Source organism: Thalassophryne amazonica, chromosome 17, assembly GCF_902500255.1.
Source record: "Thalassophryne amazonica chromosome 17, fThaAma1.1, whole genome shotgun sequence".
NCBI lineage: Eukaryota > Metazoa > Chordata > Actinopteri > Batrachoidiformes > Batrachoididae > Thalassophryne > Thalassophryne amazonica.
The window spans coordinates 53,767,943-53,793,043 of record NC_047119.1 but is presented as its reverse complement, the minus strand read 5'-3'; the positions used below and the strand labels follow the sequence as shown (position 1 = coordinate 53,793,043).

Here is a 25,101-nt window from a genome sequence, read left to right as displayed (position 1 = left end):
ACAGAAAAATAAAACCTTTAAAATGTAGTACTTCAATTGACAATACTTCATGCTCTCCAGACAGCTTACTTTTTGAGGGGCACCTTCTCACACAGTTCTGTTCGTCAAAGCCATCAGGACAGTCTCTTTGACCGTTGCAGAACTGACTCTGGGAAATGCAGACGGACGACTGAGGACAGAGCACGGAAGGGCTGAGGCAGGCAGGTGTTAAAGTTTGACTTCTTGTGGCAACGTCTGGTGATGTTTCAGGCTTGTTCTCCTGTTTGTCTTCTGAGAAGAGAAAAGGCTAAACAATTATCATTTAAAATAGAGGCATTTTACTTCAGGGGAATAGTATGATGGATTAAACTGTTGAGCTGACTCACTTGAGTATGAACAAGTGATTGTTCAGAAGTAAAGGCACCTTGACACTTGCACAAACTTAATCCCTGCACTGCCAAGCAATTCGCTGTGCCAATGCGACCTGCTTTGTCCTGCACTGTGTCCTGTTTCATGACATCTAAAATTTCATAGATTCACTTGCTGTCAAAACTAGCCTGATTAAACCATCTTCTTATCGCTCCCAGAATCACCAAAATTATCTGCAGCTGCTGCTTCATGAGGTGGTGACTGCATTTGTGAAAATGCAACTGTCACACATAAAAATGGATTGTGAGACAGTTGCATTTCCATTCCTTCTTATGAGTTAGATAATTTATCAAATTGTTTACTGTGGATGTAACATCTTGTCAGTCAGATGTGCTGCGTGCAATGAGACACATTGACAGTTTTCAAAGATTGCACACTGTTGACATCTAGTTCACAAATTAAGTGTGCCAGATTCTGAACATTTCAAATTTTCTTTGCACACAGCATATCCTCTGGAACGCCAAATTATGTGCCAGTGCAGAGATCAAATTCATGCAACTGTTACGGTGCCTTAAGACTGTACTAGATACCATGAGAGCCATCAGAAAATGATTTATGATTCCTGTTGCTGTTCCAAGCCATCTTTGTAATAATAAATACAACCCCTGGCAAAAATTATGGAATCACCAGCCTCGGAGGATGTTCATTCAGTTTAATTTTGTAGAAAAAAGCAGCTCACACATGACAAAACTAAAGTCATTTCAAATGACAACTTTCTGGCTTTAAGAAACACTATAAGAAATCAGGAAAAAAAAAATTGTGGCAGTCAGTAACGGTTACTTTTTTTTTTTAGACCAAGCAGAGGGAAAAAATATGGAATCACTCAATTCTGAGGAAAAAATTATGGAATCATGAAAAACAAACACTCCAACACATCACTAGTATTTTGTTGCAGCACCTCTGACTTTTATAACAGTTTGCAGTCTGAGGCATGGACTTAATGAGTGACAGACAGTACTCTACAATCTGTGCATTTATTGATGTAATGACAGCCATCTCCCCAGTGCCTTTACCTGACATGCAGCCCCATATCATCAATGACTGAAAATTTACATGTTCTCTTCAGGCAGTCATCTTTATAAATCTCATTGGAACGGCACCAAACAAGAGTTCCAGCATCATCACCTTGCCCAATGCAGATTCGAGATTCATCACTGAATATGACTTTCATCCAGTCATCCACAATTGCTTTTCCTTAGCCCATTGTAACCTTGTTTTTTTTCTGTTTAGGTGTTAATGATGGCTTTCGTTTAGCTTTTCTGTATGTAAATCCCATTTCCTTTAGGCGGTTTCTTACAGTTCGGTCACAGACGACTCCAGTTTCCTCCCATTCGTTCCTCATTTGTTTTGTTGTGCATTTTTGAGACATATTGCTTTAAGTTTTCTGTCTTGATGCTTTGATGTCTTCCTTGGTCTACCAGTATGTTTGCCTTTAACAACCTTCCCATGTTTGTATTTGGTCAGTTTAGACAGCTGACAACCAACATCTTTTGCAACATTGCGTGATGATTTACCCTCTTAAGAGTTTGATAATCCTCTCCTTTGTTTCAATTGACATCTCATGTTGGAGCATGATTCCTGTCAGTCCACTTGGTGCAACAGCTCTCCAAGGTGTGATCACTCCTTTTTAGATGCAGACTAACGAGCAGATCTGATTTGATGCAGGTGTTAGTTTTGGGGATGAAAATTTACAGGGTGATTCCATAATTTATTCCTCAGAATTGAGAGTACATATTTTTTTTCCCTCTGCTTGATCTAAAAAAGTAACCGTTACTGCCTGCCACAATTTTTCTTCTTGATTTCTTATAGTGTTTCTTAAAGCCAGAAAGTTGCCATTTGAAATGACTTTAGTTTTGTGTCATGTCTGATCTGCTTTTTCTACAAAATTAAACAACTGAATGAACATCCTCCGAGGCCGGTGATTCCATAATTTTTGCCAGGGGTTGTAGATGTTACACCAACAGCCTACTGCACTTTGTTTCAGTGTGGAAGGTTCTCGGTTGAAAACCCCACCCCTGCCACATTTCTCCATGTAATGTGAAGTTGCATGAAGACGGGCATCCGGAGTAAAACTGACGATTCAACTTTCAGATCCACCTCAGATCTGCTGTGGCCACCCAGAGCACAAACAAGGGAGCAGCTGAAGGGTCTTACTTTACACCAGGGGTTTTTAAAGTGTGGGAGAGTGACCCCCCCCCCACCCCCCCAGAACAAATGAATCGCTGCTCCCCTCCACCACGCAATTTCAACATCTTCATATTTCTTTTTATTCTTTTACACGTTAAACAGTTTAAAGGAACTGTAACCATTTACACATTTTACAGCCTTTGTAAACATTTTTAAAGAACTTTCTGTTTTCACATATTTTACATACTTTTCAAACATTTTAAGTGTTTTAAAAACTTTCTATTTTTACCCTTTGTCATTTTAAACATTGTAACATTTCTGTGTTTTTAAATGTCTGGCATAATACATTTTAACATAAATATTAAACTTTTATACATATTTAGTCTCATCTAGTTTCACCTTGTTTCATGCGAGCAATGAGTCTGGGTCTTTGACGCACACAGGTGGCTGATGCAGGGATGCACTGTGGAGGGGAACAAAAGATTGTCCTCTAGTTTCTTTTTTTGGTTGCCCCAAATTCTGTCTTCTCACTGGTAGATTTACACTAAAAATATATCCATTTTGCTCCTGGCATGCTAACTAACAATGTTTCCTTTTTCCCCCCTTTTGTTGGTTAACTGTTTACAGTCATTTTTTCCCCCAGGTGAGATGCTTTATATATTAGCTTCCAGTGGTGATCGAACCCATCATAGGAGCCTCAGTATGTATTTTTTTTTTGAGTTTCAAAGGAAGACATGAAACCAGACTAAGTGAACGTGGCAAGGGTGACATCCACAAAGCACAACTCTCTGGTGAGTAAGCGAAGTTGTAAAGGGTACGAACATTCTATTCTGTCAATACTATCTGGAGAGCCACATTTTCAAATCTTAAATTGTTGACAAAAATAAAAGTATGGCAATTTTGGACAGGCTCGCGCACACAAAAAAAAACATGGGTCAAGACAAGGGGTCCAAGAACATCCCTCATCTAGTTTGATTATAAATTTCAATAAACTCACCACATCCCTCTTCATCCGACCCGTCCCAGCAATCTGTTTCTCCATCACACACATGGCTGTACGGCACGCACTCTGTGCCATCGTTACACAGCTGGGAGCCCCGGCGACACGTCACAACATTTGCCACAGTTGATGACACGGCTATAGTCGGACAATTAATCTCGTCTGAGCTATCGTAGCAATGGGCACGACCGTCACAAACTAAATTCCTGGAGATGCAGCTCCGGCGGTCTTTGCAGCGGAAATCACCTGGTTTAAAAAAAAAAAAAATTTAAAGGAATAAATCCAGAGAATTCATCTAACCACAAGTCAAATCTGAGACCAATAAAGTATGTAGTTTTGCATCATTAACATGTTCTCCAGATTTGCTTCTTACTCTTCAAGGGGCATCTTTTCACACAGTTCTGTTCATCAAATCCATCAGGACAGTCTTTCACCTTGTTGCATAATTGGTTTGGAGAAATACAGATCGAAGTCTGAGGGCAAAGCACAGAGGGGCTGAAGCAGGCAGGTGCAGTCAAGGCCGGAGGGTCTGTAGGTGCCGACATTTGAGGTGCGCTTTTTTGGTCCTTGAGAAAGCCAGAAGAGTCACGTAGATAGAGTTCAGTTGAAGCTGGAGGCATTTGTTCTGCCAAAGTATCTGCTGGGGAAGATGTGCTCCGTTTGTCATCTACAAGAAAAACCAGAAGCCAAAATGTGAACCTGGATTCCAATGATTTTCAGCAACTGTTAAAGCTAGACTTCCTATGAATTCATGTCACAAATGTCTTTAGTTAGAATTCATTGAGTTATTACATAATTGTGTGTATTTCAACATGTTTCAAATGGCTGCAATAAGCTCACCGTCATCGTATAAACGGACATGCACACTCACTGGACAAGAGCCCCGATGCTTTTGAATGGTTTTCCATGTAATACACACTATATACACCAGATTTTTGTTCACACTGGACGAAATGTACCATCCCATTGTTATGCATTCCCATTAAAAACCCCTTGCATGTACTGGATCAAACAGTTTGGATGTGCCCAGTAACAGAGGTATGAAATAAAGTTCAGCAGTGATACTTGCCAAGTTGAGGAAAGTGGGTACTGTATTTCTGTGATTAAAACATCGGGCATTTATTTTTCCAATCCATGCTCAGACCTGGCACCTAAACAAGGCAGGGCATAATTCAAGGCTGTGATTTCTCATTGACTTTCACTCCTTCCTCTCCAGTCATATTTTAATAGTTTTTGCATTGGACCCAATAGCTACATTTTGATCATGGATCAAATAAGTTTGGCAGAAAAATCCACAAATATGACCAATTTCTGAAAGAAATACTCTAATGACCTGCAATTCATGGAAAGAAATTATACATACTTTAGGTTTGGAGGTTAACTGCATAAAGTGGAGCTCGTTGAGGACAAATTAATCCAGAAAAAGCCTCTGTTCCTGTGGTAAAGTGCACAAAGATGTGGCGGAGAACTTTAAAAGGGTCATGTGTATGTCAATGTCATTTCATAGCCAGAGTTGCAGAAGCACAAATCAGACCATTTTTTGTTTTGACCCAACATTAAATTCAGCAGGTCCCAATTCAAGGTCAGGCATTTAATCAAGGAAATGCATAACTAATTGGAGCCCAGGATTCCCTGTAGATCACTCGGTGCCTCCTGACTAATCCATTTTATATATAAACAGATTTTGCCCGTTTTCTACATACAAGATTATAACCCTAACCCTACCAAGCAAAGATTAAGTGTTTTCAGGCTTGATTTTAAAATGTTGATAGAACCAAACTTTTCACAGACTGCAGGTTTTCAGATTTTATAAAAAAGTGTTCAAAAATGAAACCAAAATTTTTTTTTTTAAATGGAGGAAAATGGGTTGATTAGGGCCTACTATTAGAATAAAATCAACTTGAGTTAAGTTAATTTCCCTTGCAGCTACAACTCACCAGCAGGGGGTGCTGCAGCCCCCTCAGTGTCAGCACCTCTACTTCCAGTGTCTGTGATTCCAAACTGATAAACAGTTAATTTAAAGAACAACATTCAGCAGTGGAAGTTAAAGTGCCCATTTGCCTTTTCAGTCATGTTCCACTGTTAGAATCTGAAAAGGGAATTCTGTATCTTGGTGGCACGATGGCTCAGCGGTTAGCAGCGCTGCCTCTCAGCAGGGCTGTGGGATCATTTTCCAACTGGTCTGTTCTGTGGGTTCACTCCAGCTTCCTCCCACATCCACAGACATGCAGGTTTGGTGGCCTGGTGAGTCTAAACTGACTGCAGGTGTGTTTGTATGTGGCCCTGTGACAGACTGGTGTCGTGTCCACAGTGTCCCCTGCCTCATGTCCTACAACTGCTGACAGGCTCAAGCCCCCCATGATCCTCGTTTGGAGTAAGCGGGTACAGAAAACTAATGAATTCAGTATGTAGTCTGAAAAACTCACCACATCCCTCTTCATCTGATCCGTCCCGGCAGTCCATCTCTCCATCACACACGTGGCTGTATGGAACACACGCCGAGCCATCATTACACAGCTGGGAGCCCCGGCGACACTGCATAATATTTGCCACTGTTGACTGAGCATCTATAGTTGGACAATCCAACTCGTCTGAGCCGTCGTAGCAATGAGCACGACCGTCACAAACCAGATTCCTGGAGATGCAGCTCCGGCGGTCTTTGCAGCGGAAATCACCTGTTTAAAAGGAATAAATACAACCAAAAGTAAATCCAGAGAATTCATCTAACCACAAGTCAAATCTGAGACCAATAACATACGTAGTTCTACATCATTAACGTTCTCCAGATTTGCTTCTTACTCTTTGCAGGGCATCTTTTCACACAGTTCTGTTCATCAAATCCATCAGGACAGTCTTTCAACTTGTTGCATAACTGGTTTGGAGAAATACAGATCGAAGTCTGAGGGCAAAGCACAGATGGGCTGAAGCAGGCAGGTGGAGTCGAGGCTGGAGGGTCTGTAGCTGTCAACGTTTGGAGTGTCCCATATATTTTTGGTGATAGCTGAGGTGCGCTCTGTTTTTTGTTCTCTAGGGGCCCAGAAGAATCATGTAGATCGAGCTGACTTGAAGCTGGAGGTTTTTGTTTAGAAGCATCTGCTGGAGAAGATGCTCTGCTCTGTTCTTTGGCATCTACAAGAAAAAAAAACCACAAGACAGTAGAAATGCCTGGATTCCAGGGATTTTCAGCAACTTTTAAAGCTGAATGCATGACTTCCTATGAATTCATGTCACAAATGCCTTTAGCTGGAATTCACTGAGTTCTTGCATGCATGTTTTAACCAGTAGTGAGCACAAGTAACCTAAGAGTTAACTCTGATAACCGCCAGTCCACCATCTGAACTTAAAGTGTATGTGACACATTATGCCATGTTTTATTGAATATTTGACAAATTAAACTGAAATTTATCCTTTCCTGGTGTGCATTTACTGAAGTGAGAAATATTTGGATTTTGAACCATGTGCCACAAAAAAAAAAAAAAAAAAAGGAACTTCCTGCCCAGTCACAACATTGTAGAAGCAGAAAGTTGCATCAGACAAGAACCACTGTCTTAATAGCCCTTTTAATCTATGGATTTTTACAGGCTACTGAAAGCCTAGTTTCCACCAAGTGGTTCAGGTTGGAGCTGCACAGTTTTCAGTGTGAGCTGTTATTCTTGCCGGCAGAATCCTGATCAGGTGGAAACATTTATGAGCGCGCACTTGCATGATGTCCACAGCTTCTCCACTTGGCAGAGGCAAAACTGAGTATTTTCAGATTTTTTGTTTCATCATTTTGTGGATCATGGCATAATTTTGTTGTGTGAGATGTTATGAGCAAGTTAGAAACCCTGGGAGTCTTCACTTGCAACGAAAAGCAACTCGTTAAACGCAAAGACTGGAATAACAACAGATTACAGCTGGCGCTGTAACCTGGCACTAAACTCCCATGTGACAAACTGACTTTTCAGCCAAGACAATTAAATTCAGATGTTATTTTGTAAAGGTGGATAAGTTTAAAGATCCTCACTGAAACAGACAGGTAAGACTATTTACTCCTGTGAATGGTTTTAATAACATGTTGCACTATTAACATACAGTACATTAACTATATTCAAAAAGGAAATATTTAAAAATGACTGGGGAGGTGATGGTCTAGTGGTTAAGGTGTTGGGCTTGAGTCCAGAAGATAATGGGTTCAAATCCCCGCCTGACTGGAAAATCACTAAGGGCCCTTGGGCAAGGCCTTTAATCCCCTATTGCTCCCCGTGTGTAGTGAGTGCCTTGTATGGCAGCACCCTGACATTGGGGTGAATGTGAGGCATAATTGTAAAGCGCTTTGAGCATCTGATGCAGATGGAAAAGCGCTATATAAATGCAGTCCATTTACCATTTGTGTCATTTGAAATGCATGTACCTTTTTTCAAGAAGAAATCTAAATAAAAAAATCCATACTTTGGGTTTTTCTGATGTCAAGGACAGTAAAATCAATTTTAAAAAAATTTCAGTCGATTATGACCACAGAGCTGGGGAAAAAAAAAAGTTTCTGCTGCATGCTGAAATCGCCTGCATTATTTAATAATCACCATTCTGTTCTGAACTCTGTCAATAAATCATTGCTGTTGTCAGACTGAAGGTTTTCCAACAAGGTTTCTTCCTCATGGTCATCTAAATAAAGCTCAAAACCCTAAGGCTGTGTCCCCACAGCTGCTTCAGAAAAAGCTTCAGACTGGACTCAAAATAAAATCGACCATCCAAAAACAGCTGTGTTCAGAATTGATTGGGGCTTGAATCAGCAGGTGCCATTCCGGTGGTGATGTAACAATGATATGGCCACGGCTGAAATGGAGCGCAGGCTTCAGACAGCTGTTTATCCTTCACCTGTGCACTTAACTTTTATTGTGCAGGATTTTTAAAAAAATAATCATTTGTAGTGATTTGTGCACATTTTTTGGTGTCACCTACACTTAAGTGTTGATGCTAAAACAGCTAAAGACCCTGTCACCCCTCGACGATTTAGCCAGCGTATGCAGACTATGAAAAATGCATGGAATGTGTTACATTTAGCTCAAGCTACTGCAAATTTATATGAATTTAGGTTTGGTTTAGTTTTTGGGCTCTAAAACCCTGGGGGGGCCTCGAGACAGTTTAGTATGTTAAATCGTAAACATGGCGACCCCCAAAAAAGGCTCAACCGTGAGATCAGATCTAGATTTACAATTTAGACATCTGACTGCTAGGATAGGCTCCAGCGCCCCCCCCCCCCCCCCCCCCCCAAAAAAAAAAAAAATCAGGAGGAAGTTGGTATAGAGGTTTTACAGTCACATGACCTGGCCACTTCCAGGCCACCACTCCACATCAAAAGCAGGGCTTCCAGGATGAGTTACACAAGAAACACTGTATATACTGCAAAGTTTTGGACAAGCTTCGGAATAAATTAATCTCTGAACCTGATAGTGGAGTAACTGAATATACCAGGAATCTTCATGGCACTGAATTACAAAGAGCAGTTTTTGGGAGCTTGTACCACAGCAGCTGACTGGACCTGGAGGGACATGTCTAAGTTAATCGAGGACTGCAGACTTCCATATTTATAGTATTTAGTGAAAATGTTCATGAACTTTACTTAATGTGTATGCCGTTGTGTGACTGGAGAAAAATCCAGCTCACTCTTTGCGGTGGCGGCTTCCTTAATGAAAGGAGTAAGGTTTTAGTGGCATGGTTTTTCAAAACTTACTATTTCTAACCAAGGTTACCACAGTAACTTTGAAAAGTTACTTTGTTACATTTTACAGTTACTTCATTTGCAGCTGCTGAATGTAACTAATTATCTAACTTATTTTTAAGTTAGAGTAATCAGAAGAGTAACTGTTACTTTGCTGATTATGCAATCTTAAGAGTAACCAAGTTGGATTACTAGTTACAAGTTGTCTGGCAGAAGCTTCCAATAAAGTAACTGCATAATGAAGTTACTGTAAAATGTAACTTTTCAGAGTAAGTGTGGCAACACTTAAACCCAACCCATGGTGTAACAGCAGAAAAGAAAAAGAGTTGATGGCTTGTTTTCAGAGCCAAGTGTATTGTGACCAGCTAAACTTGACCTGCAGCTGTGCGTTGTACTGCCCTGCACGTGATGTCACGTGCAAAGTCTCTATAGAAAATTAATGCAACAAAAAAAAAGTCTTGCATATTCAGCTGTGTATGGTTAAGTTTGTCAAACTTCATAAACCACTACTAGTTAATATTAACTACAAAATTCTTTAAAATTCCCAACAACAACTGTAAGCAGCAGAGTGTTTTCAGGCTTATTTTAAAGTGTTGATACAGATTCATTTTATAACAAGAGTTAAAAAATGAAGCCAAATTTTATTTAAAAGGGGCCTCATGTCCTGTGACAGGCTCCAGCCCCCCGTAATCCTCGTTTGGATTTAAGCGGGTACAGAAAGTTGAAATGAATTCATATATTGTCTGAAAAACTCACCGCATCCCTCTTCATCTGATCCGTCCCGGCAGTCCGTCTCTCCGTCACACACGTGGCTGTACGGAACGCACTCTGAGCCATCGTTACACAGCTGGGAGCCCCGGCGACACTGCACAACATTTGCCACCGTTGACTGAGTGTCTCTAGTCGGACAATCCAACTCGTCTGAGCTGTCGTAGCAGTGAGCACGACCATCACAAACCAAGTTCCTAGAGACACAGCTCCGGCGGTCTTTGCAGCGGAAATCAGCTGTTAAAAAAAAAAAATGTTTAAAGGAATAAATCCAGAGAACGCATCCAACTAAAAGTCAAATCTGATACAATAACATTCTCCAGATTTGCTTCTTACTCTTTGATGGGCATCTTTTCACACAGTTCTGTTCATCAAATCCATCAGGACAGTCTTTCACCTTGTTGCATAACTGGTTTGGAGAAATACAGATCGAAGTCTGAGGGCAAAGCACAGACGGGCTGAAGCAGGCAGGTGAAGTCGAGGCTGGAGGATCTGTAGGTGCCAACGTTTGGAGTGTCTGATACATTTTTGGTGATATCTGAGGTGTGCTTTCTTTTTTGTCCTCTAGGGGGCCAGAAGAGTCATATACATGGAGTGGAGCTGAAGATGGAGGTGTTTGTTTAGAAGCATCTGCTGGAGAAGATGCGCTCTGTTCTTTGGCATCTACAAGAACCAAAGAAAACAAAAATAGGAACTGCCGAGTACTTTTCAATAACTTCAAAATAGGTTTAGGCATGAAAATATTACTAGAACACGAGAAACTCTGGTGTGCTTTGATGTGGAAATCTGCAAACATTTTACTTTTCAGCAACACAAACTGGCAAATATGCAACTGGAGGCCTGTAGTGACCAAGAACTCTTGATAGTTTCATGCATCCAGCATGTGTAGTTCAGAAGAAATGACATCTTGAGCTTTGCATCTCTACCACTCATTTTTACAGTCAAGTCAGCATCACACCCCATATCTCAAACCAGTGGTGATACAAAGCTGAGATTTTGTATGGCATTTCCTGTGAATATTTTGTTCAAGTATGAAAAATCTGAGATCGGTCAGAAACATTTTCTGAATTGTCCTTTACCCAGTAGTACGAGAATCAAAAGATGAAGTTTAAAAACCCACCATTAGTTTTAGGCAGCAGAGGAAAAAAGGTTTTAAGGCTCGATTTAAAAATGTTAACAGAACCCAACTTTTCACATACAGACTTGATTTTCCTGGTTAAATCCATTGTATAATTAAAGAAAAAAAAGTTAATTCAGGCCTACCATGTCCCCAAAACTGCAACTGCACCTCCCCACCAGGAGGTGAGTGGTGCAGCCCAGCCTTACTTCCAGTGTCAGATTCTAAACACCACCACCATGATAAATTTAAAAAACATTCAGCAGTGGGAGGTAAAATGTCCATTGGACAGCTCTGTCTTGTTCCACCATTAGAAAAATTTTAAAAGGAAGATCCATATGTTGTCTGGAAAAATACCCACCACATCCCTGTTCGTCTGATCCGTCCTGGCAATCCTTCTCTCCGTCACACACGTGGCTGTATGGAACACACTCTCTGCCATCGTCACACAGCTTTGAGCCTCTGCGACATTTCACAACATTCGCAGAAGCTGAAGGAGGAGCTACAGTGGGACAGTCAAGCTCATCTGAGCCGTCGTAGCAGTGAGCGCGACCATCACAAACCAGATTCTTTGAGATGCAGCGTCGGCGGTCTTTGCAGCGGAAGTCACCTGGATAACAGATCAACTTTCAGAGAAGAATCTTTCCAAACTTGAAGTTTTGTCAGATTTGAGAGCAGGAGTAGTTTACTTCTTGAGGGGCATCTTTTCACACAAGACTTTTCGTCAAAGCCATCGGGACAGTCTTTCTTCCCATTGCAAAACTGGCTCGGGCCAATGCAGACAGAAGACTGAGGACACAACACAGAAGGACTGATGCAGGTTGGTGGAGGTGGGACTGAAGGTTCGGCAGCAGGAGACATTTGGCGTGTCAGAAAAACATTCGGTGATGTCAAAGTCTGTTCCGTTCCATCTGAAAGAGAAACCAGAAGGATGTTCAAACAAAACAAAAATGCCTTTTATAGTGTAATTCCTCCTGGTTCTTTTTGTAATATACTGCCCCTTACAAAGAACAAAATCTTTGTTCCTCGGTTTGAATTTATTGAAAGTCACGCTGAAAACCAGGCCTGGGTCCCCACAGTCCACACGAACTCCATCTTCCGAAAGACCTTGAACATGGCTGACAAAATGCTTTATATGCAAGACAATGTAGGTGGTACAGTGGGTGGGTTTTTAGTCTCAATTCTAATCTTACTGGCTCCCCACAGACAGGAGGAACCCTCCCTTTATCTGAAACTTGCACGTGCATGATGGAAGTGAACCTTAACTCTTATGTTGAAACCCTGAACCAGGTTCCAGACACTTGTAAACAGAAAAGCAAATATTTGATAACTAAATAAAATAAGGAATTAGCACTAATATCTAATAGCAATGTTGGAATTTTCACCCATTTTAAAACCAACCCGTTTAAAGTGATGAGCACCTCTGTCTTACCATCAACTAGATCATCCAACACGCAGAATATTGTTAAGCTACAGCAAGTTTTAGTTTGTCACAGAAGTACCACTATAGTCTTACACAGTGGTGGGCACAGTTCAGCTAATCCGATAGATAATTATCGAAGCTAATGTTTTTGTTATTGGATTAGCTTTTCAGATAAGCTTTAAAACCATCATTGGACCAATTATCTTCGATAACATTTTTTGCTGGTAAAGTTTAACGGTCAAAAACATTTGTAAGCCTTAAAAATCAAACTTTAGTCCATTTGTTGCATTTTTAGCAGACTGGCTGTCACTTGCTGATGACGTCATTAAGCTCAAAACACGATTGGCCGCTCGACACGAACTACACTACCCACAATGCTCCAAGTTCACTTTGTACGTTGGTGACTCGTCCACTCGACAAAAACAAAGACTAATTTCAACATTTTCTTTGTGGCTGTAATTTAATTGCCAAGACTGTGGGGGAGAGGAGCTCTCACGGGACAACTGTGTACACAGAGGGACTTCTTCACATTTATACACTTTTGGATTTTTTTTTTTTTTTTAAAGGACACTGGATATTTATTCACATGAATCCCACTGAAACTAACAGGTAAGAATTTATATTTACGAGTATTTTACTCTGCCAATCAATGCATTAATGGACGTATTTGGTTGTTTAAGCCGCAGAGTTCAAAGCATGTGAAAAAAGCGGCAGCTTTTAGTTTGTAAATGACGGTGTATCTAATACAGAGAAACTGACTTCTAATACTGTGTTTTACTGCTTTTGAAAGATGACCGTTTGGAGTTTTGTTTTATTTATTCATTTTTCATGTTCTTTGTGCTTGTGATCCTTGAATTTACCCAGCAGCCCCTGCAGTGCTGAAACTGATTTTTCAGATGCCGACAGTGTAATCTGATGTGGCCGCATCTGAATCAATACTAATAGTTAGTGGTTATCTAATTTTTTTATCACTTTATCGTCATAACTTTTCAGTTATCTGATTAATGGTTATCAAAGCTATCTTTTTGGTTAGCTGTGCCCACCACTGGTCTTACAGCATTTCATGTTTATGAGTTACAGTTTTAAGTTCATTAGCAGAGGCTGGAGGAGGTTTGACTTTAGGGCTTGTGCCTTTACTGTTCATTCTACATGTTGACATTTGGTTTATTGTATTTTTTGCCGTGGACACTTGCAGAATCCATTGGTATGCTGCATTTTGTGCATTATGTTTTGTACCTCAGTTTGTGTCACAGCAACCCAGAATGTGGCCTTTGATTCAGTTTACTGATCTGTATTTGTACTTCGAATTCCAAAGTGTAAATGTCTTAAAGTTTATGAGTGTTTACTGGAGGTCATTCTTCAATGTGCATTAGTAGTTGGTGTAAAGATGAGCAGTTTGTTTAAAAACATATCCTGACTTTTAATCAGTCAAATGTACCTGTCAGTCTGACTTCCCCTCAAAATATAAATTTGACATGAATCATCCCCCTCAAATAACAGAGTCCTGACAATGTTGTTGTGCAAACAGATTTAAGTGTTTAATAAAAAGCCTCTAAACCAGTGGTTCTACTGGATTATTTGTGCTCATTTCACTGAATAAATGTCTTCTGCAAGGACAAGTGTGGTTCAGTTTGGAGACCAGATTTTACAGTTTTCATTCACTTCTGTTGTCAGTTCCAAATGAGTGGCAGCAAATAAACTGAAGGGGCAGTTCTGTGTCAGAACAACCAGGAACACCAGTGTTTGAGATTTCTAACTGCACACTACATAGAAAGTCTCACTCCCTTCACAACCCAGATGTCCAACTATCAGTTAAGTCAGGAGGCTACAAAAGGTCATTAAGTATAAGAAATATTTAGTCAGAGCCAAATGAAAATGTTCAGTTAAGAGCTTCTTTAACCATGAGAACAATAATAGATGCCATTGCAGTGGCTTTGTTACTTGCATCTACTGGAACTCACCACAACCCCATTCATCTGAGCCATCCTGGCAGTCTGTGTCTCCGTCACACACGTGGTTGTATAACACACACGCCGTGCCATCAGCACACAACTTTGAGCTCCTGGGACACTTCAGAACCTCTGGCAGTGGTACGTCAGGAGCTACAGTTGGACAGTCAAACTCATCCGACCCATCGTAGCAGTGAGAGCGGCCGTCACAAACCAGGCTGTTTGCAATGCAGCGCTGACCATCTTTGCACCTGAAGTCACCTATGACAGATGAGCCATTAGAGCTGCCTGCAGCAGTTTAGCCTTCACTTACATGATGCACACAATAATATCAAGTCAGGATTTTTATGAATAATCACAGCCAGACTGATGCACCTTCAAAGTCAAAGGCTGAGCACACAGCTGGAAATTTGATCTAAACTTTGTGCAACTTCAGGTTTTTACCATTTGATGAACAAGTGTCAACACAGGAAGCTTCATCAGCTCCGTCTGGACAGTCCTGCTTCCCGTCACACAGCTGAGTCGGTGAGAGGCAGATTGATGTTTGTGGGCACAGCACAGATGGTTCACTGCAGACTGGAACACTGGGCACTATGGAAAGCCATTTTATTTAGGTATTAGAGATAAACCTGTAACAGGGCAAAGGCCCCAGTTTAGAAGCCTCCAGTCCAAGGGGAGTAATCTCTATTAAACAGTCAAACATTTAAGAAAAAAATGGAAAATTGACAAGAGAAAGGAAAAAAAAAATCAAAAGACAAAAAAGCCCCAATGCTAAAAATTCTAATCTAAAAAGTCCATTTAAAATAGTCCAGAATACGACTGCATTGACAAAGCCGACTTCCACGACCCCAGGACCCACTTCTACCACAGATAGCTCCTTCCCATCCCGCACGCCATCAGGGTTCACCGCAGAGACAGTTCCCAACCTCTGGAACCTCCTCAGGGTAACAGAAAATGGTTGCACATTCCTAACCCTCACGGGAATAGGCCCCCTTCCCACAGTTTCCAAAGTTCTAGCCACTGCAACCCCTCTGTTCTCCCCTAGGGGTTCAACCAGTGCAGTACAATATCGATTCTGGAAGGGCAGTGGGATTTTGGCCCACAAAGTTACTTCACTCTGTGCAGGTACACACTTATGTTGGTGCAGCTAGCTAATCTAGTAGTTACTTGCCACTGGTCAGCAAAACAAACAACGTAGATACGCTGGCAATCTACAAAAACAGTCCCACTCTTTACCAAGCAATGGCTTTGGTGTTTCGAAGACATATTTACTAAAAAGTTCCTCCCAACAGTCTCCAATTACATTCATCCCAAGGATAGCTTTGCCAGCTCCAATACAATCATCCTTGGCCACTACAAATCCACACGCTGGCACCCGGACCCATGAACCACAAAATCTGCCACCATGTAACCCACCCAAGGGATATAATTTATTCTGACAAGCAGTTTGTGAAATTCTTGTGCAAATATGAAATTGGTCATTTTTCAGACCTGACAATTGTGACAGATCAAGGTAATCTGGTATCCCCTGCCAACCTTTACATTGGGTAACTCATGGAAGCTGGAGTCCAAAATATGCAGTAGCCATATCTCAGGTGACAGAGGAAAACCTGGTACAACACTGACTGGCAGATAACAGGGGACAGTAATACTAGCTTAAAGGTTGGGGCAAAAACTAAACATGCAAAAGCTTCATTTAAAAGAAAAGTTACTGACAGGATTAATATTGCACTATTAACTTTGTTTAACCTGCTCCAATATCTTTAAGTGCAGCTGTCACACTTATAATGTTTCCTTTCACAGCCGCGTCTCTGACGGGCGTTCCATCACGCCGATCCCACAGTGTCAGGACACCATCACGAAGCGTGAGCAGGAAAGGCTCAAAGGCGGCTACAACCGACCCGGAGATGTTCCATCTTCTTCCAGCTACATGAGTGTGTTCACGCAGCAGACTCATAGTTGTAAGGCCTTTAAAAAAATAAAAGTGACCTAAAGGTTATCCAGCTCTGCATTATTGAAAACTAAGTTCTGCATCAATTCAACAACTTCAAGAAAAGTGGAAATGAACCCAGTCAAAACAAAATCAGTGACTTTAACAGTTTAAGCACTTTTAGGGCATAAACAAAAACTGCTTTAATGAGATCTGATCAAGTTAGCACATCTTCACTGTGATGTTTCATTGGATTAGAGTTTTTTTTAAGTCAATTTCATATAGTATGATGCATCAGTGAGAAATGCTCAATTTCCCTTTTATGATGTCAGACTGAAATCAATTTTCCTTCCTGCACATCTTCAAATGGTGTGTTACCATTGAGTGAAGTTTTTTGAGGCATTGCATTTATAAAGTAATCAGTTTGGATCCTTGGTCCTTAAACCTCAAACTGTTCCCAGTGTGCAGTTAAGCATCTTACATGGCAGCATACTGATTGTGTGTATGGGTGAATGTAAAGCATCAAAGTGCTTTGAGCTTCAGCATCGGCTGGAAATTCAGACCACTCTTAATATCAGTTAAAATGCCAGTTACTGCCCCTTTAAGGCCTTTGACTGGAATCAATTTCTTTCATGCACATCTTCATATTGTGCATTATAACTCCAGATATACCTCCCTATTTTTTGTTTGCAATCCAGTGCAAAAAAACTGGATCTTTTCATAGTTTGCATTTGTATAGTTGCGTATTAAATAATCATGTTAAAGTAATTTGTTATGTGGCTTTAGCAAGTCAGATTTGTCTGGTTTTAACCCTCAGAGCTCCAATGACACTCTTCTGCATCCTGGTCAATTTTTCATCTCATTTCTAATAGATTATATCTTTACGGTGTTTTAATCAAATGTCTCATTCGGAAAGCTGAGATTGTTCTGAACATGATGATCTGCAACACAACATACTAAAAGTACCTTAAAGAGGGGAATTTAAGATCTGGTTAAAAAAGAAGCCACCCTTAGGGCTCCAACAGTTAATCCATAATCCCATCAGATCAAACTAGTTACAGTTTAACAAAAGACAAAGATTACTTTCAAATTGCAAAGTAAGAGACGTAAGTTTCATGTGGCTCATCAGTAACATTCAAGATGAACTGACCTGCATTTTTTGAGTTCCACAGAAAACTGTTGGCTCTAACGTCAAAGACCACATTCCCCCAGACACCTCGTAACTGCAGCAGCTCTTCAGCATCTCCTCCCATCATGCTCATGGCCAGGATGCGGTCTTCTTCCAGCCAGAGAATACTTTCCATTGGCCAATTCAGGTACAAGTCTCGAATCTCCTTTGTTGTGTGGTGCAGCTTCTGTGGTGAACCGTCTGCTGTGACCCCGATGCAGGCTTGGTCACATGACAGCCAATAAAGTTTTCTGGTCCTCTGGTCGACCTTTATCAGACAAACTGGGATGAAAAAAAAAAAGTCAGAGGTTGGGCCAGCAGCTGCAAGATAGATTAGGACAAAAACTCCCAAATCATGAACCTGGTAAAGGTGTTGGAATGACTTCAGTCATGACTTGGGTCAGACTGGTACGCTGGACGTGACCAGTCCGGTTGGCCCAGTACAACCAGTCTCTGTACCAGTCCAGGTCAAAGGACAGGATCCCGTCCTCTGTGGTGAACAGTGTTGTTTCAGTCGATTTGCTGCCTTTAAATTCCAGCATGCTGACACTTGTAATGGTTGCAAACACAAACTTTGGATCTGCAGTGAGAGATGTGAAATGCCAAAGAAGTTTAAAAAAAAAAAAAAAACACTAAAGGCATCAACTTCAAGAAGCCTGCATGCTACAGTCACCACCACAACATCTCAAGTTTAGACATTTTCTAAGCCAGTCAGAACACCAGGGCCCCCTGAAAACCTTTAATGACAGCTTCCATAAACATAAGACTAAAATGAAAATTTTCCATATACATTCTGTTACAAACTAGGGCAAAAATTACTATTTGAAATCCCATAGCTTGTTTTATTACATTTAAGATAAAAAGTTAAAATGACAAATTAACTGACAGTTAATGATCTTATGGTCCACCTGCAGTACTTTGGTGATCCAACATGAAGATGGGAATTTACAAGGTTTTAAATGGATGATTTTTGTTTGGGGGACCTAGTCTCAAGCCACTGATCAAAGGTGTGATAAAATATGGGAAAGGTTTTGCATAAACAAAGGCTGATCACTGCTGCATGCAAAATTAGAATTCCAGTGTTTAAAAAAAATTACATTTTCTGGAGGCATTCCCTTTGACCCAGTAGTAGAGACGTGCCTTTGGTAGACCCAACCAGGTCACAACCCCCCCACACAAACATCTGCAGTCAAAATCTTTACCAATTCAGATTTGGTCTACACAGATTTAAGCATTAACCTAGTCATTTTTTTCTGAAGTGAAAGTTGTGCTTGTCAGGAGAAATTCCATCCTTCAGACACACTTTTGCATCTTAAAGCTCATCAAAATTTTATACTTTGAAGTCAAACCTCTGCATGTCAAAAAATAAATGATGCATTTCTGACATTTATAAATTTTTTACTAAGTTTTGCATTTCCAAGTAGAAAATGTACCAGAAGCCCTGAAATGCTCACATCATCCACTAGATGGTGACAAAGGTTGCTCAAATGTGCATGTGCAGCAAGGACTTGAAAGTTCTCTTTTCATTTGAGAAGTTATTCTGATTAAAAACTAAAATTTAACGCCATGGGAAGTTTTTGCAGCACATAACTGTCAGGAAAACACACTGGAGCAGATAACTGCTGTAAGATGTGGAACTTCTTTCCATCTCTACCAGAGTCTTACTCTACACATTAACATTTTACTTTGTATTTTAAGTTTGGCACAAAACTGAATTTGATGACACCGTTATTAAAAGCTTACAATTACACGAGCCATCCAGCAGCAGGACCCTGGAATCCGGACAACTGCACGTGAATCCCATCGAGTTTGCTTTAGTCAACAGGCAGAGCTGGCACAGAGACCTGACACACGCCGACACGTCTGAAAAGTGCCAAGTGCAATGTTAACTTCAGCAGAAATATAACTGAAGATCCTTCAAGGATTTTTGTTTAAACTTTTAATATTCTTAGTTCAATTCCAGCCATTAACCTGCACAATAATACAGAAGGACAAAGTGAAAACATGACTACCCATTCAAGCAGACAAATGTAGTCTGCTGCATTTATAACTAGGCTGTAGAAGCGGTTTCGTACCTTGAGGCTGCTGCAGCTCGTGGTAAATGGACATCACGGGCAGAGCAGCTTTCCAGATGAATTGCTTCTGGGTGAGTTGGATCTGTGGAGCCTGCCACAGCGCTTTATCGTCGACCCAGTAAAAAGAGCCTCCGAACACAGCCAGAGCCAACGCAGGTCTCCTGCTGAAGAGTCCAGTGAAGGAGTAACGGCCTGTCCCGTCCACCCTCATGGTCTCAATGGACTAGAAAAAAGAAAGTTGTTAAACCAAGTGAACATAAAATGATACATTACAATTAAGAGGTCTCAGTTGAATGCACATTTATGCATTGTGGTTGCAGTAAGGGTTTGTCCTTGACCCATTTTTAACAATGTCACAGTGCTCGTGGAAATCTGTACGAGATTTTGATCGAGAAAGCGTGTGCACCTGATATGAAAGCTGTGCAAAAACAGGAGACTGGGTGGTAGTGTTTGACAGTTCATGAAAGTTAGTCACCTAGTTGGGTACCCTTCATACACTACTAATCTTGACAAATAGTGAATTTTTACAAATACAAGTTGAAAACATGACAGCTAGATGAAATGTTTAAGGTTCAACTAGATTCTCTATTCATTCAAAACCCTTAAAGCTACAGTCTGTAGGATTTAGTGCCATCTAGTGGTACCCCATTTGATACCTGTGCAGGAAGAGAACTGAAGCTGTAATGCCCCTTTTGTAATGCGACCTGTGAAGCTTCACTGCTCGTCAAGTTAAGCAGAATCCAGCGGGATTAATAAAGTCTAGCAATGCAGGCATGCACTGATAAAAACCTAAAAGGATTTGTTGCCAGACTGGCGTAGGGTAGCGCACAATTGTGGAGGCATGGTGTACAGCAGTGTAGTTTTACAGACTTTCATACAGTAGCTGAGTGTTTTATAAACTTTTACAGAGCACTGGACGCGGTGCTTTACACCAAATGTCAGCCAAAAAAATTAAACCCGTTAAATTTTTTTGCCAACATTCCGAAACCCTTTGCATCCCTCAGCATATTGCCACGTAGGGCTGCATAAACTATGTCGTCAGTGCACCGTGTTACACAACTCTTGGTTGGCTCCGTGAAAGGGGCTTAAGAAGACATTAAAAAAATCAATTTGAAATATTTGTTCAAGTTACTTGAAATTCATTCGTGACATTTTAATTTAAAGCAAGTCATGCTTTGAGTTACCCACTCAGGTACTAGCTAGCTGTTCTAGGCTATTACAACTAGTCTTCCAACCTCCATACGTTAACTGCTCTGAATGTTATCTATGATAATAAAAGCTTGATTTGTCTTTGATGCATCAATTCCTTTAGGAGAAGAGTTAAGTTAAAGTGTGCCACTTGGCACAGGTATCCATTCAGTGGCAGTGCACCCCCCCCCCCCCCCCAACTGCAGACCAGAAGTGTGTGAATATGGAAAACATTTTAAACAAAGGCTGATTGATGAACACTGCTGCATGCAGAATAAGATTTCCAGTGTTTAAAATACAAATTGTGAATTAAAACAATTTTAAGAGCCACAATATTTAACTTCTTGGATTGTCTTAAAATGCAGAAAAAGGCTATAGACTTCTAAAATTTTCCCACATGGGGGAGCACATACTCTGGAACTCCCCCCCCAGTAGGACTGCAAGTTCAGCACACAGCCCCCTTCATCCCCATCCCATCCCTCACGATTCTACATGCACCCCTGACATTATAACCTTATTGAGACAACACCATCATGATGAAGGTTGAGCTTCTTTTAAGACCTCATCCCTCACCCCACCTTCTTGAAGTTGCTGATCCAGTACAGCCTCCTGGCGGCTACATCAGCAGTCAGGCTGTGAGCTGACTGAGCGGTGAGAACCACCAGAGTTCTCTGTTCGGCCCCATCCATCCATGACTTCTCCAGCGTCACCCTGTCTCCTGGACCTACATTGATCCAGAACATTAAACTGGGAGGCAGAAAACAGACAAGCTGAAACATTTGACATTGCTCCACTGGTGCGTTTACACTGGTTGAGTCTCCAGCAAACAGAATAAAACCAGAGTGGTACCTCTCCACAGGTACCAGCACCAGCTCTGAAGGGCTGATGTTCTTGCCGAGAAGAACGGTGGAACTTTTCCCATCAGCTGTGCCAATGTTGATCGTTTCAGTCTTCTGATTGGTCCAATACAGATTTCCATTCAGCCAATCACAAGCTAGGCTGTTGATGCCAGGCTGTCCTGTTTAAAGAGAACATTAGAAAAAAAAGAAATGTTGAGATTTATCCTCATGGGTCCAGTTGTGATCATCCTGCATTTCATAATGTCTAAAAAGAAAGAAAAAAGTCAACTAACCAGGGTACAGTGTTCTGCGGGTCTGCCCGTCAGCCTGCTGGATGCTGCCCTGCATGTCCACCCAGTAGTAAAAGCCTCTGGTAAGGTCAAAAGTCATGGCCACTGGGTCAGAGTCAAGTGTCTCAATGACCTCAAACTGCTGAGAATCTACATGCAACAGTCCAATAGACATCCGCTGCACCGTCAGCATCCTGGTGGAATTCCCTGGATACAGAAACCCAGAAAAAAAAAACAAAAAGATACAAACACCAAGATTTTAAGATTTCACAGTTCAAACTGGCAGTCTGACATAATGACTTCAAGATATACAACCTTCAAAAACCTAAACACTTTCAGGAAAAGCAAAAGTACAAAACAAAAAAAAAGACCTGACATTTCATCAAGTGTTTTCATGTGCAAAGATGTTCAACTACAAACATCTGCAACAACAATTATATTTCAAAGACTGATCAAAGCAGTAGTAAATCTAAAACTTTTACAGTGTAGTACCTCTAATTCTTTAGGTTCGTTTGTAGTTAAAGATCTGCCACAAAAACCTTCCTTTGATAGAAAGTAGCCCCAATTAAATAAGGCAAAACAAACCTTGACATTTACTTTGATTTTTGTCATTTGGGCGACACTTCAAAGCAGCTCATTAATGCTTCAATCATCTGTCCAGTTGTGCAACACACACACACACCTTAGCACTGATCTGGATGAATACTTAATTTAGATCTTCCTAATTAAAAATAAAATCTGGAATCCAGGAAAAATCCTGAGCTTGTCATGTTCACTAACAGTATTGTAAGTTATTTGACATTTGGAAGCTTTAATATGTAAAAATGTTTGCACAGAACTACAAGACTACAAAAACTTAATTTCTCAGAAATGACATGAAAAGTGAAGTTTTTAATGTGAGAATAGTTTCTCCTGGTGATCAGAGGAGGCTGCTTTGGCTGACAACAGCTTCACCTCAGATTTAAAGTTTTATTTACCGGCAGGTTGACATGTGGTGTTTCCATTCAGTTTGAAGCCTTCAGTGCAACGGCACAAGAAGGAGCCGATTGTGTTCACACAGTTGTGCGTGCAGCGAAAAACAGAAGAAGAGGAACACTCATCCAAGTCTGAGGAGAAAGAGATTGCCCATAAGCAGCTGCTGATTGTGTCAGTGCAGATCATCATGTCACATTTATTGTGGTATCATGTATTTACCAGTAGATAGAAGTCCAAACCACATGGCCAATCAGTTTGCACCATCAACAACAGTTCTATTGGTTTGAGAACAAATGCAAAGAATCTGTAGGAGACTCGCTCCACATATGAAAGAGGAACATGGATCTATGATGCAATTGGAAGGTGATCAATTTTAGCACTTAAAGCACAAGTACATCCCTGATCCAGCAACAGCTCTCATTACTCCAAGATGGCATTTACAGGATAGATTTTGTCCTTTCAGGTTTGAACACCTCTTGATAAAGTTAATCCTGTTTTGATCAGCAGCACCATCACACCCGCTCACCTTTACACACGGCTCCGTTAGCCGAAAGATCAAAGCCAGGAGGACAGCGGCACAGCACCCCCCACGGCTCATCAACGCAAGTGTGGCTGCAACCGCCGTTGTTCATCTCACAAATACGACCTGCAGGGTGCACAATTAAAAAAATAAGAAAATCCACAGCTCTGGATTATAATGCAAAATTATTATTACAGTCAAACAATTGCAGAACCATTTCTGAAGCAACCTGAATTATGCCTCTGCATCAGTGCAGACTGCCTGTTGCTCACTGAGTTTTGGTGTCTTGCAAGACTAGGACTAATAAACGGAATAGTTTTGACTGTGCTGAATGTTTGGTCTCCAAAATTAGTGATCAAACAGGCATGTCCACTGGATTCTGTGATACGACAGGTTACCACACACTGCCAACTAGTACTCTTTAGAACTACATTATCTCGATCAATAACACTGACCTACAGCCAAAATGCTTCTGAAATAAATGTCAAATGTCAGTCATTTTGGGCCACCGTGAATGAAAACGTTTGGAATTGCTGATCACGCAAGTTTGAGATTTGCTGATTTTTAAAGTGTTACAAAGAGAGAACTAGTGAATTCTATAAAGAATATCTAAATCTATAAAGAATTATGATTCATCATGAAAATCTAGAAACGATATAGTTATGTAGACAAAATGCAAGAGTGTAAATATCTTGTAAACAGCAGCCAATCATCCGGTCACCCTGTGAACACATTTTGATCCCTGTACAAACTGGAAGAGACCTTTGTAGCTATTTTTACTCCTTAACATTCAGTCAAATGATAATCCTGACTATTTGTAATCTTTAGGATCAGTCTAATATGGTGTATTTATCGATATGACGAGCATTTTTAAGTTTGGACCCCTGTATAATTCTTCATTGAACCCTACCTGGCTACAGCTGCCAACCTGGGATGGCAGGTGTAGACTCAAGTCCAGACTTAAGATGGACTTATTTTCCATTTTGTATGCCTAGCATAGTGGCAAAGTATGTTACTATGTTTTCTGCCCTTTTAAATTCATTTTTTTAGTAAACAGAGCGGCCCGCGGCCTCAACTTTAAACTTTGGGTCTTTTAGTGAAGCTTAGGGCTACTGTTTGGCGATCACCTTAATATTTCTTCTGTATTTCTTGTTGCTTAATGCTGAAATTATACTGTGTCTTTCTGCTGCCTCATTCTGTTTCTTTCTGTCGGAGGCCCAGCTCCATCCAGAAGTGGGAATCTTCTTCTGTAATGGTCAAATACATGGGGTATGTGGACCCCAAACCCCACCCCCCTCCCCAGCAGCCTCCCATCCTGTGTACCACCATGGACTCCCCAAGTTTCCTATATATTTTTATTGTCAGTTGTGTCTGTAGCATGGCCCAAGCAGAAGGTCACCCCTCTGAGTCTGTTCTGCTTGAGGTTTCTTCCTCAAATCAGAGGGTGTTTGTTGCCTGTGTGCTTGCTCTAGGGGTTGGTAAGGTTATACCTTACTTGTGTGAAGCACCTTGAGGTAACTGATTTGGTGCTATATAAATGAAATAAGTTGAAAAATAAACTGAAATTGACGGCCACCACATGTTTATGTAGACCAGGATGGATTGTTAAGTGTTTTGTCCCTC

At 40.9% G+C, this 25,101-nt stretch overlaps 1 long non-coding RNA gene across 1 annotated transcript; it reads left to right on the top strand.

Moving 5' to 3' along the window:
* The first annotated feature begins 4,338 nt into the window (after positions 1-4,338).
* Positions 4,339-24,416, top strand: LOC117529624. The gene is made up of 3 exons (XR_004566052.1): positions 4,339-4,349; positions 4,904-4,911; positions 24,344-24,416. It is a non-coding gene; the product is annotated as an uncharacterized LOC117529624 (long non-coding RNA).
* The last annotated feature ends 685 nt before the right edge of the window (positions 24,417-25,101 follow it).